Consider the following 12,337-nt stretch of genomic DNA (forward strand, 5'->3'; position numbering starts at 1 on the left):
GTGAGTGTCTGTATCATCTGTGGCCATCGCTCTTTTGCTCTTGCCGGAAGGGAGCGGATCATGTTTCCGAGTGTACGGTTGAATCTTTCTGTCTGCCCATTCCCCATGGGGTGATATGGGACTTTTTGATTCCTGACACCTGTAACAGTTCTGCAATCAATTGGCTCTCAAAATTAGCTCCCTTGTCTGAGTGGATCCGAAGTGGAAAGCCATAGGTACAGAAGAACTGATTCCATAACTTCTGTGCCACCACTTTGGCTGTCTGGTTCGGACAGGGGAATGCAAGGGCCAACTTCGTGAAGTGATCTGTTATAACAAGTACATCAACATTTTCTCCATTCTTCCCTTCAGCTGACCAAAAATCTATGCAAACCAGCTCGAGTGGTGCACTTGTCTTGATTGATTCTAATGGCGCCCTAGCCTCAGGCTCGAGCGTCTTGCTAACCACACATCGTTTGCAGTGGGAGACATACTCCTTAACTTCTCCATCCATCCCTGACCAAAAGAATCTTTGGCGCACCAGATGAAGCGTCCGGCCCTGTCCTTGATGACCTGCATCATCATGGGTTCCTTTAAGAGCAACAGCCTTGAGTGAAGCAGGCAGCACCAGCTGATACCTTTTCCTACCAGCTCTATCCTTTGATCTCCGGTAGAGGATATCATTTGACATCTCAAGCTTTTCCCAATGTTTTAGCATCCTCAGAACTTGAGCAGTCTCATGGTTTCTCTCCCTACGTGAGGGTCTCCTCCTCCTCTCAACAAAGAACCTCACACGAGCTATAGCACAGTCTTCCTTTTGGCTCCTTTTGACATCTTCTGCAGAGAAGGCAGGGAGAGCAGGCACACCGCCCTGCAATAGACTACCAGAGCACTGGGCGAACTCAACATCACGTACTGGCCGGCTGTTCTCCCACTCCGAACACGATTCCAAGAGTGCTTTGACTCCCTCTCCAGTCACTCCAACTTGGTCTCCATCTTGATTTTGTGACAGGTAACTGGCATTGGTCTGGACGTTAACTGACAATCTAAATGCTTCTTGTATACACTCTGAAGTTAGACAATGTGCTCCCTTCTCTAGGGCTTCACTAGCCTCTAAGACTTTTGCAAATGGACGTCTGCTCAGAAGGTCAGCAGGTATGTTCTGTGTTCCAGGTATGTACTTCAAGTCAAAGTCAAAGGGTGCAATCTTTGACACCCATCGTTGTTCACAGGCGTCTAGTTTAGGCTTGGTCATGATATATGTCAGGGGGTTATTGTCAGTCAGGACTGTGAACTGGTTCCCCTTTAGCCAATGTGCAAATTTATCACATACAGCCCATTTGAGAGCAAAGAACTCTAATCTATGAGCTGGGTAGCGAGACTGTGACTTGGACAGCGTCTTATTTGCGAAGGCTACAGGTCTTGGTCTCTTTTCACCTTCAGGTATTTGGCTAAGGACTGCCCCCAACCCGTCCATTGAAGCATCAATAAAGAGGACAAATGGTTTCTTGAAGTCTGGGTGGGCCAGGATAGCAGTTTGAGTAACCGCTCTCTTGATTTTCTCAACTGCCAGCTCACAGTCAATAGTCCAGTCTTCAGGCTTTAGACGTCTTGGCTTACTAGCCTGTGGCTTTCCATTTTTCCTCTTGGTCTTCTGCCCTGCAATTAAACCAAACAATGGTTTTGCCATGCCTGACAGCCCTTCAATGAAATGTGAGTAGTAGTTAGCCATGCCAAGAAAGGATCTTATTTTGGTTGGTGAAGGGGTTTCCCCATCACCCTCCATCAAGTCCACTGCCGTCACCTGGTTGATTGCAGACACCTTTTCTGGGTCAGTGGCAATACCTTCTGCAGTTACAATGTGACCTAAAAACTTGACTGACTCTCTGAGGAAATAGCACTTTTTCTGTGCCAGCTTCAGGTTATGCTCCTTGAGGCGGGAGAAGACCATCGCTAGGCGATCCAATGCCTCCTGCTCACTTTTTCCAAATACAAGGAGATCATCCAGATAACACAGAAGGGAGAGATAATTCTGATCTCCAAAGATTGACATCATCATCCGAGCAAATGTTGCTGGGCTGTTGCATAGCCCCTGAGCCATTCGGTTATATTCATAGAGCCCAGCAGGGGTAGAGCATGCTGTATATTTGCGGTCATCTTCATGTATTGGGATGTTATAAAATCCTGACGTTAAATCCATAGTGCTAAAGAAACAATTCCCACCCAGTGAAGCAAGGGCATCAGCCTGGTGAGGCAATGGGTATGCATCTTTTACTGTCCTCTGGTTTAACCATCTGAAATCAGTACATATTCTGAGTTCTCCTGATGGTTTCCAAACTAACACTAGAGGAGAGGCCCACTCGCTGTTGGATTTACGAATAATGCCCTTTTCCTCCATTGCATCCAGTGTCTGCTTCAGTTTCTGGTAGTCAGATGGCGGGACCCTCCTACATGGCAATCGGAAGGGCTGCTCATCCTTCAGTCGAATTCTGTGGACAATGTCCTTTGCTTCTCCACAATCAAGCTTGTCACGGGAGAAGATTCCCTCATACTGAGAAATCAGGTCAACGAGTTTTGCTTTCCAGACATCAGACACTTCGCAGGACTGTACATCTATCTCTGCTAAACCTAGTTCCTGCAGCTTTAGCATGTAGTCTTCCTGCATTATCTGGGGGCACTCTGAACCTGGTGTTTCTGCCTGGGTGAGATTTTGCACAGCTGTCTTTTCCTTGCAAGGACACCCCTCTTCAAGGGCCAGGCATGGGTGTAGCTGAGCCAGCTTGGTGTTACGGCGGAGGACAATGGGACGATCAAGAGGATTGATTACCTTCATGGGGATCCATTTATCCCCCCACAAAGGGCAGACAGTGCGTGCTACCAACACATTTCTTGGTGCAGAACGAGATACACTGGGCTCAACCATAACAGTGCTTCCAACAGACACCTGCACTTCCTCTTTAAGCTTTCCCCAAAGTAAATGCTCGTGCCGCGGCTCCAGAGTCACACACTGCTTAAGCACAACAGTCCCCACTCGTTTTGGTATCCTGTTGCCATGCCAACGATCCACATTGGACAGTAGATCGAGTAGGGGTTCATGAGAGTCTTCTCTGGCTGGTTGGGAAACATTATCCCAAAACCAGTCACTCTTTTTCACTTGTCTCATTATATGTCTCATTACATTTGATCCCACTATCATATCATCTACTTGCCCTGGGACAACTAGGAAAGAGGCTGTCATCTTGCAACCAAGTAGATCGATGTTCAACTCATATGTATATTTAGGTTTTGTCTCATTTCCCCCACAACCTATCAGGACTTTCTCTGTTGGCTGACTTGACTGCCCATCAATAATGTTGCCACTCCGGAGGGTGCGTTCAGCAGACTCACTCAATGTGCAGGTTGTGGATCCACTGTCTACAAGAGCTAAGAGTTCTACTTTTCCTTCAATTACTGCTGAGGTATAGAAAAGATCATCCTCATCATCTATTTTCTTGTAACCAGTCCCCTGCGCTAGACCGTCTGGGGTCGCTGTTCCGGGTGTGGTTCCACGCTTGTACATCACTTGCTGCTTTGAATGAAACTCATTTTCAGTGGTGTTAACATCAGCAGGACTCTTTGGGGTTGTTTCATGTTCTGCGCCCACACTGTTCCCCTTTAAGTGTGGGCCCTTTAGTTTAAAGCTGAGTCTGGAACATGGGATGTGACTACATTTGTTGTATTCACTTGTTTCCTTCCTGGACATTCAAAGCCTCTATGTCCTGTTTTAAAACACTTGAAGCATAGGCCTTCTCTAAAGCAGTGTGCTTTGGTTGAGTGGTCTGGGGCCCTACAGATTTTACATGAGCTTAGGGTTGCAGTGGGCTCATTTGCTGGCACTTTAGCTTGGGTTTGATTTAGGCTTTGCTCCTGCATGGCAAGAATCTTTTCCATGAGGGTGATCATTTTACTCAAAGAGGCTGGCTCAGCGTTAGTAGATTGATTAGCACTAACCACAGGATGTTGTGCCATACAGCAAGTATTGGGGGTCATCTCTTCATTAACTCTTACTATATTTTGTGGCTTGCACGCCCTGGCCAATTGCCTGTCCCTGTGGTGGCTGTCAATCATTTCCTGAACCTCTCCAGCTGTCCATTTCTCAAGAAGTCTGCCTCTAAGGGCAGTGTATAGACTGGGATCAGGACAATGTTTAAGAAACATCATGGTCACTTCATGACCTGGATCCTCCACTCTTCTCCCCTGTCTTCGCAGGCACTCGTCAGCAAGGTCAATGGCTTTATTGAGTCTTATCCAGTAATCTAAACCGCTCTCTGAGTGCTTTGGGACGGTTTCATAGAAGTCCTGTAACGGGGTGGTTGATGAAATTGCATCCCCAAAGTGCTCTCTGAGGATAGTGAAAATAACATCAGGATCTCTGGTAATATTTAAGAGACGGTTGTTGCGAATGCAAATTTTAACAACGTCTCTAGCTCGACCCATTAATCTGTCCATAATTTCATGGCCTTGCTCAGACAAACTACAGCCCTTCCTTGTCAGGTATGCTTGCATCATTTCTTGCCACTCAGTTACAGTGAATCGATCTGAGTTATCACCTCTGAAGTGAGGTGGCTCTTTAATGTCAGACTTGAGGATTAGGTTCATCTTTGACCAGTCCGGGTTTTGAGCTGTGTTTGGGAGAGTGTTTGAATTGACATTAGCACCAGCCTGGCCTGCTTGGGACAAACTAGCTGAGATCTGACTCCCTATTTCACTGCCTAGCTGCTTGATTAAATCTGTAAGACCTTGCAGCTGATTTAGTGGATCACCACCGGCGGGATTCTGACCCAACTGACTACGGTCACCTATTGGAGTCTGAACAGGTGAAGCTCTGGCACTCTGTGCTATCAAATCAGCCAATTGAGCTCCGCGCCCAACCCCAGGGATTCCCCCTTGTCTGTTCAAAACATTGCCTTGAGTGCGGGCAGGAGTCATATTTACAGAGTTAAAGTCCCTATCTGACACAAGTTCATCTAATTGTGGCACACTGACACGTTGTGAAGGGGATACACCCGAAGCCCCTTGGGGGTCATCACTGTTCACAGAAGACATACTGTACAGAGTTCTTCTTCCCCAGTTATTGTGCACCTGTGATGTCGAGGAAACGTAGGAATGCTCCCCGGCGACCGGCAGCAGCTGATCTGTTGATCCGGGTCACGGCACCAATTTGTAGCGGACTCAGGACACATCACAAAATCACCACGACACCACAGCTCTCTTTGGATCTTTGTTTTACTGAGTGAGTCTGTAATGACACAACATGTGACAGGGACTGCATCAATTCCACACACCCTCTTCTCAGACTACTGTCTCTCTCAGTTTCCAAAACAGACTGAGCATAACAAAACATTTACACAGTCTAAAGATAACAAAACATTTACACAGTTTAGTAAAACGAAATGATCGTATAGTGGTTATTTTCTTTGACAATCATACCTGTAATGACACAGCATGTGACAGGGACTGCATCAATTCCACACACCCTCTTCTCAGACTACTGTGAGGGATACATAAAATAATAAAGTAAAACAAATGCAAAATAAAGTAAACATGCCCTGCCTCATGTGTAATAGATCACAGGTAAACACAGAACCTCATATGTGCACACACACTAGAACAGTACAAATACACATCACATTCATTCTATACAAATCCCACAGGGAAACTACATTTCCCATAATGTCGCGCGTCGTGAGGCGCGACTGAGCATGCAGCGGCAAAGCAGCGGCACTTCAAAAAGGGTCACAGTGCAATACAAACTTCCGCAATAACTTTGAAACACATTACAATACAGACTCCAGCCCTACACACCACATCTGTCCCTCATCACTCCTCCAGAACATAGTCATGGCATAGTGCATCAACACTGGAATTACATTTATAAGTGGAATACTCTGTCAACGTACCTGTCTCTTTTTCAGTTTCCAAAACAGACTGAGAGAGAGAGACGCTCATGCGCATGTACCACAATACACAGGGGATTCGCTGATCACAATTATCAACATATCTAAACGAAAATAAATGTACATGAAACATTACTGCTTTCTTTTGGGCTGAAAACAATTCAACAACAGTGACAAGGCTAATCTAACACAATCACTGCATTTTAAATGACATTATAAGAAGGTAGTAAAATCCATACTCCCCCCCCCCCTGTCATTGTCGACAAATGGAACATCCTGTTTCCCCTTTTGAGACAGTACCACTTAAGAAAATAAAGTTAGCTGGAATATACACAAAACACACTATTACACTTTAATAAAAACCTCAGTGAATGAGCTGTTAAATGTGTAACTACACAGCAGAAAATAAGATCTAAAAATGCATTGTACATCTGTTGTTTCTATCCCTTTTAATGTGTTTAAGGTTGTATTCGCTCTTTAATTAATAGCCTAACTACTGATTTATTATGTTAGGTCATGCAGTAGTTCCGGGAGCCTCAACGTTTTACAGTCTTTTTCTGTCTCAGGTTGGCTGATGTGCGTTTGCTCCAGGTGTCCCCGGTGTGGCTTCTTGAGCAAACAGTTCACAGTGACTTCCTAAATGCCAGGTCAATTGTCCTCCCTAACCATCTTGAATTCCAATCACACACACACACACACTTGCTAAAACTTGAAAAAACAAAAGTGTCAGCTCTGTGAGGCTGTACCTATAGGCTCAGTTATTGAGCGAACAGTGTGCGGACATGCTCACAATGACAATGCTTACAGTTTACCATGCCAGCTAAGCATGCTAACATAATTAGCAATAAACACAAAGTTAAGCTTAAGGTTAACTGCATGTCAGTAGTTATATGAATACCTGCAAAACTAAACACTCGCACAAATTAAAGAACAAATTAAATGTCTGACATGATGGTGGCACAGGCAATAAAGTCAGAAGATCAACAAAGCCGTTGCAACTCATCCTAAAGAAAATATATCTGTGCCTAATTTGGTGGCAGGAGTCTAATCAGCCAGAATAATTAAAAACACCTGTGCAGGAGTGCAGGGCCTCTAGTGGAGCTTCAATCAGTCAAATACAAATCAGGTGTGTCTGCTTCACTGCTGTCAGCAGATACACTGGGAGGGGGCCTTTTCCTCAACAACTACCCCCAACCTTAACCCTTAACCCTTGTGTTACCTGTTTGTGTCAACCAAATTGCCCCAAAAAAAAAAACACGGATGCATGGATGAACATTGTATGGAACCCATACAACGTTCATCGCACGTAAAATTAATGATTAGCCTACTTTCATTACATTTTGGGTGTTTTATTCAATTTAATACCAATTTAATACCACCAAAAACAGTATCCTGACTAAACTTTGACATAAATCTGTGATTCACTCGACATCCACTAATCTTAACTTTTACTCAAAATAATAATTCATATTTCTGCTTTTTTTTTTTTTTTTTACTAAAAAAATTAGCTATGTCATATAAATTAGGTTTATTGACAAAAATAAAAAAAAGCAAAGTGACAAAAGCAAAAGCATCGAAACCTTCCCCAGAAAAAACATCTCGAAAAAAAGCACACAAAATTTTTTTTTCAATTTTGACCAGGAAAGGACAACAAGTTCATTGTCGACGGGAGGATAACACAAGGGTTAACCTAAATTCCACCAAAGTCCTTTAGCCAAAGTTATGTTGCTTTTTTTTGTTAGGGAGGTTTCTGACAGAGCCACACACTTCTTTCACTCAGAAGCAAACGGTACCCAGAACAGGAGATGATTTCTTTTAAAGCCAGAAACAAAGTAAAAAGAGGCAAAGCACACAGTGCAAAGGTGACATACAGTATATAATCTGAAAAGCAGCAGGGATGAACTGTCATCTATTTATACTGGGGTGACTAATGATTCATGGGAAGCAGCTGGGCAGCCAGGTGATGAGGTCAGGTAATCACAGGAGCGGGACACTGAACAAGGGTGTGGGGATGTTCTGCTGTTTGGAAATTAGTCATAAGTATTGTAGAGATGTTGCATTAATCTTTGACAGAATGTCCCCAGCTGTGTTTATTAGGACGCAGGCCTCTCCTGTATATCCCCACAAGAATTTGGACTAGTGCTACGTTTACACGTGGCCGGCTATTTTCATAAACCTCTCCGTTTTCAAAAATAACATTGTGCACAGCTGTCAGTTTTCAGAAAAGTGTTTGTTTACACTTAGGGGAGAGTGGGGTAAGATGAGCCAGTTTTTACTTGGGATGTTGCCTATCAACTGAAAATATAAGAATGCACCTATGACAAAGAGCCTTGGATATATGACCTCAGAAAAAAAAGTGTTCATGTGACTCAACTACCCCAGGGTAGGGGTAAGTTGATCCCAGTCAGTGGGTAAATTGAGCCATCTGGGGGTAAATTTTTGTCCAAAGTAGTTTGTAGTAAGATCATCCTAGACAAAAATTCAATAATCCTGCAGTAAAACATCCGACTGTTGCTGTGCATCTCTACTCAGTATCAAGAGACCGCTGTCTGACTAGTTCACTACTTTGTCCTGGTTGACAAGTCTGCCCAGGACCACATACTGTCAGGATATGTCCGAAGTTGTCACATTATCACAACAGGCAATCGTCTGGGTAGAGCATGTAGAAGGCAGGACATGACGCAGAATACACCCAGTAGCCGATTTGTAATTTAATCATAAACAACTGAGTCTCTTGCTGTTTTTTGAATTTGTCTGACGATTTCGCCGCCAGCCCTTATACCGACAGAAGTTCCTGAATCTCATCGTCTTTCCAGTTTGACATTTTCGTTGGCGTCTTCTTGTAAATGATCCTTCTTTTTCATCCCTTGAATATTTGATTTCTTCTGGTTTTCGCATGATAGAAACGTTGTTAACACGCTCGCTGTGAATTCCCTGAACAATGATCTGCTCTATTCACACGTGGTCTCGAAAATTACACAGACTTTGTAGCACAACTGATTCGGACACTTGCGTTCTCACATACAGCTCTTCCAGGTAATGGCTTGATCAAACAAATTGTGCTGGGCCCCAAACATCTCCAAACTTCATTATCCAAAGATATAGCTACTCTGGATGGCATTGGCCTCCAGCACTACTGTCAGAAAGAGTTATTTTTGATCAGGATATATCCTTTAACGCCCATCTAAAACAAACCTCAAGAACAGCCGTTTTTCATCTTCGTAATATTGCCAAAATTAGGAACAGCCTGTCTCAAAACAATGCTGAAAAACTAGTCCATGCATTCATTACTTCCAGGCTGGACTACTGTAATTTCTTACTATCAGGTTGCTCAAATAAGTCCCTTAAGACTCTCCAGCTGATCCAGAATGCTGCAGCACGTGTTCTGACAAGAACTAAGAAAAGAGATCATATTTCTCCTGTTTTAGCTTCTCTGCATTGGCTTCCTGTAAAATCCAGAATTGAATTTAAAATCCTTCTCCTGACCTACAAAGCTCTTAATGGTCAGGCGCCATCATATCTAGAAGAGCTCATAGTACCTTATTTTCCCACTAGAGCACTACGCTCCCAGAATTCAGAGCTACTTGTGGTTCCTAGAGTCTCTAAAAGTAGGATGGGAGCCAGAGCCTTCAGCTATCAGGCTCCTCTCCTGTGGAACCAGCTCCCAGTCTGGGTTCGGGGGGCAGACACCGTCACCACATTTAAGAATAAACTGAAAACACTCCTCTTTGATAAAGCTTATAGTTAGGGAGTGAGGAGTTGCAGCGTCTGCCTAGCCTGGCCCACCTGCTTCTCTTCATAGTTGTCAGATTAATCTACCATATAATCAATAATATAATAAAAGTAGAGGGAGGCTGGCCAGTACAGCCCGATCTGGTTGGGGAGAGTTCTAGCCCGACCAAGCTCCTCTCCTTAACCTGCCTCTCTTAGTTATGCTGTTATAGTTCTAGACTGCCGGGGGACTTCCTTCCTTCCTTTGACACACTGAGCAGCTCTCTCCTCTCTCTTTCCATTTGTTTCCATTTGTGTGCATCCTTGTCCCAGAAATGTTGTTGCTAACCTAGCTCTGGGGAGTTTACTCCCCGGAGTCCTTATGTTTTCTTTTTGGCCAGCATTATTCCTTGGATTAGGATGGCACCAAGATCTTGGTTGCAGCTGTTGCCGTGGTCCTGCTGCACTCCCTGCTACACCCTGCTACGCTCTGCGGTGCCCTGCAGTGTCCTGCTGCGTCCTGCTGAACTCTGCTGCGTCCTGCTACGTCCAGCTATGCTCTGCTGTGCCACGCTACATCCTGTAACGCCCTGCAGTGCCCTGCTATGACATGAACTACTACGACTACCATTTGTAGTCACTGTTCCATTATCTTTATTGTGACTACTATTGCCACTGTTCATCACATCCCCAACCGGCACCATCAGACACCGCCTACCAAGAGCCTGGGTCTGCCGAGGTTTCTTCCTAAAAGGGAGTTTTTCCTCGCCATTGTCGCACTAAATGCTTGCTCTTGGGGGAATTACTAGAATTGTTGGGGCTTTGTAAATTATAGAGTGTGGTCTAGACCTACTCTATCTGTAAAGTGTCTCGAGATAACTCTTATGATTTGATACTATAAATAAATTGAATTGAAATTGAATTGAATTGATAAATTCGTGCTTGCAGTGCATGTTGGGGGGAGGGGGGGGACTATACAGTATATGAACGATCTGCTCTCTAATCCCTAGCACCATGTTGGAGCGGTGGCTGTCTACCAGATCAGACAAAGAGGAGACGCCCTCTGCCCTGGGCTGCAAGTAATTACTCCCACAACAAAAAGCACGAGTGCGCAGAGGATAAGAGGCTGCCAGGCTCCTTTTTATAAAACAAAGGCAAAACTCCCTCTCTTCTTATCTGTCTCTCTCTGTTGTAGAGTTTTGTCTTTTCCCCACACTTTTTCTTCCACTTTATCTCCCTTTTTTCTCTCTCATATACACCACACACATACATAATGAACCATAAGCACTAGCTCCCTCAGCTTCACGTGACTCAGTTGGTTTGCAAGAGTCCGCACACACACATGCAAACACAGACACAACAAGCGGATTGCCACACAACAACAACGACAACAACAACAACAACTGCGCCGCTGGGAGTCCCAGAGGTTTTGTGGAGCATTAGTTCATGGAGAGAGTCTTATGTAATCTGAGAGACTGGCGAAATGGGGCTAGACGAACCACACACAGAGAAAGTGAGCTCACTGTTAACAAGAGTCACAGCTGGGGCTACTGTACTTTCAAAAAATATCCTAGACTGGGAGTTTAATAGGGTTGAATGTCAATACAAATGACTCAATAACAATGAATATATTTTTGAATACAACATTTTGGAGCAGCTCCCAATCCCCACAGTTTTCCTTTCACATGTTTTAGCCGCTTAACAAAGAAGAATGAGCAGTTGGTGTTGCAGGAACAACACGTCCTCCAAACCATATGACCACATATGTGATTTGAACATCGAATACAACCAACAGGAGCGTTTCATACATTTGCGTTCCTAGCAGTGGCAGCAAATATGACCAACAGGTTCTCCGTCCTCAGACCTGAACGTAACGGTCACAGTTTTAAACATGTTAACGCTATGGAACGGTCGCAGTTTAGTTAGGTTTAGGCACAAAAACTATGTAGTTAAGTCTACAAAAAGATAGTGGTTTGGGTTAAGATTAGTACATTTGTTAGATTATTTAACTTCTATGCGTACGTACAAGACATAATTACGCATGTGGCATAGTTCCGTTTGTTACATAAAGTTAAAGGACCTATGACATGCTGCTTTTTGGATGTTTTTATATAGGCCGTAGTGGTCCCCTAATACTGTATCTGAAGTCTCTTTCCCGAAATTCAGCCTTGGTGCAGAATTACAGCCACTAGAGTCCCACAATGAGCTTTACTTTAGTCCCACAATGAGGGTGTGGGTGTGGCCTTGACCAACTTGTTTTCGGCTTGTTTTCAAGCCATGATGTCTCTCTCTTTCTCATGGGCGGGCCAAATTCTCTGGGCGGGCAAAGCAGAGAAAGGGGAGGTAACCTTTCCCCTTATGACCTCATAAGGAGGACATTCCAGATCGGCCCATCTGAGCTTTCATTTTCTCAAAGGCAGAGCAGGTTACCCAGAGCTTGGTTTACACCTATCAACCATTTCTAGCCACTGGGGGACCATATGCAGGCTAGGGGAACTCATATTAATGTTAAAAACCCTCATAAAGTGAAATGTTCATGCCAGGGACCTTTAAAATGATTTGCTGTTTACTTTTATCGTCAAACGGGACCCGACCACCGGTCTCCTGGGTGAAAATCCTGTGTTTGTTTGATTTTGATGTATCAAAAAAGATGCTAGATGTACTGTGGCCCCTGTGTGAAAATGCCACCTGTTTTTCAAACGTCACAAGCC

This window comes from Sander lucioperca, chromosome 22 (assembly GCF_008315115.2).
Source record: "Sander lucioperca isolate FBNREF2018 chromosome 22, SLUC_FBN_1.2, whole genome shotgun sequence".
Classification (NCBI taxonomy): Eukaryota; Metazoa; Chordata; class Actinopteri; order Perciformes; family Percidae; genus Sander; species Sander lucioperca.